Here is a 2,047-nt window from a genome sequence, read left to right as displayed (position 1 = left end):
GATTCGTTTAGTACACCAACAATCTGCTGAGTATGATGCTTCTGGGTTTCTCTTTGGACTGCAGATATGAGGATGTGGAGATGAGATATTAAGAGCCTCAACAAAGCTGCCTCCCCTTTTTGACAATCTTGTAGAGAACGTTTGGTTTGGGGCCTTCAGAGAGGAAACAGAATTAAGTTCGCTTCCACAGTATATAAAGATAGGAATTGCATGATTATTATTTTTTAGGCACCGATTCCCTGTTACTGTTTCAAACCTTGGACTCTTGTTGGTGTGGCCACACTAGGAGCTGTGGGCAGGAGGCTGGGGTATTTCTTAGCCTCTGAGCTCTTTTTTGCAGAGGTCTGGATAAGAACACAAGATACATTATAGTAGATAAATTCCTGTCTAATGCTTTCTTTGCTTTACCTCTGTAGACTGATGCAGAAATGGAATTAATGAAAACCAAACATTTTGTTGGTTGCAAGGACCCTATGTCAATCTTTGTAAAGAAGTGCCATCTACAGCCTATCTTAGGCAAACTCTTTCCTGATAATTAAGGTTAGTAAATAAGTCTTTTACTTTCCTCTGAAATACACAGCAGGGAAGGTTGCAGCTAATGGGAATTTTGGATGCTCAGCAGCTTCCAGGGTTAATTTTTTTCTCTGTTGGATTTAAAGCTAATATTTCACAGTCCTGTAGGACAAACTGAAGAATGTGTTTTGGGAGAGATGCCTAAACTATCAGAGGACAACACTGCTTTGTAAGAGTATAGGTGCTCAAACAATGGTGTGATTTTTATTTTATTAATGTAGGTAATCACAATTTATTATAGCTTCTTAGACTTTGGTGCTTTTTATTAGCCACAATTACCAAAGAGTAGTTTACATAAGAAAAATTCGTTGCCTATGAACAGAGTGTGAGATCTCAATTTCAACTCCCGAGGAAATAACCACTGCAAGATCAGTCAAACCTGCTGTGCTTTTTATGTACTGTACTGCTTGTTCTGCTCATTGTAACTTCAGTGCAATATTTTACTTCCAAAAGGCAGCCTAATCAGCTGTAAATGAATAATGTTTCCCTTGTATCAAGCAGAGAACAGGACTTTCAAATATCCTCAGAACCCAGAAATGTGCCCGACACCAGTGTCTTTTGTTCTAAATATCCTGGATTTTTCTGACCTCTTCTAGCTCGGAGGTTCACAGGCATCCTTTGGGGAAGCCTCCTTATTAATAGCTGAGAAGATCTGTTTGTAACCTGCGTGTTCCACGTCTTTGTGGCCAGTTAATTTGCATAGCTTGATTCTGAAGTCAGAGGAACAAATAAAGGGAGAGCAAACCCAAGCTCTGATGAACTTTGAGCTTATTCGAATGTGAAGCTGATTAGCTACAACAGAAAGAACCAAAACCACAGTCTAAACACCCTGAAATTCAGCATGGTATAAGCTCCTGGATCTGAGTCTCGTGGTTCACATGCATCTTTACCTGTATCCGTGTGAGATGTAAGGAGTTTCTAGTTGCCTCCTTGCCAGAAATAAGGGTAGTTTCCCCATTGAGTAATGCTGCTGAGTTGAGAGATGACGCAGAGGGTGTCCCAGCTCCTGGACCCCTGGGTTTTCCCCAGGTGTCAGGTCACTCCTCCTCACAGATAATTGCTTACCATCATCATCTAAAAGGACTACATCTTCACTGACTAGATTTACAGGTACAACCACTTAAAAAAAAAAAAAAGTATTCACTCAGAGAGAGGTAAATATGCGGGTTTATTGCAGCCAAGCCACTCCTTTCCGTGCTCATTGCTTCTCAGACATCCGCTCGTGGATGTTAAAACCCTGAGCACCTTTGGCAGGGGCTTTGAACTCTGAAATCTGCAGCACCTGTAGCAGAGGAGCAGTATTTGGGAAGGAATTGTTGTCCGAGGAAAAGCAGCAGCTTCATCTTGTGCCCCATGGGAGACAAGTGAATCTGAAGTTATATAAAACGTAGGGGATGACAGCAGTTTATCATTAACTTGAACTCTGCAAGAAGCATATAAGGAGAGAAAGAAGGTGGCCAGAGAAGCAGCCAGG

This window comes from Caloenas nicobarica, chromosome 16, assembly GCF_036013445.1.
Source record: "Caloenas nicobarica isolate bCalNic1 chromosome 16, bCalNic1.hap1, whole genome shotgun sequence".
In the NCBI taxonomy this organism is placed as follows: domain Eukaryota; kingdom Metazoa; phylum Chordata; class Aves; order Columbiformes; family Columbidae; genus Caloenas; species Caloenas nicobarica.
The sequence above is the reverse complement of the archived record's forward strand: the minus strand, read 5'-3'. Positions refer to the sequence as shown.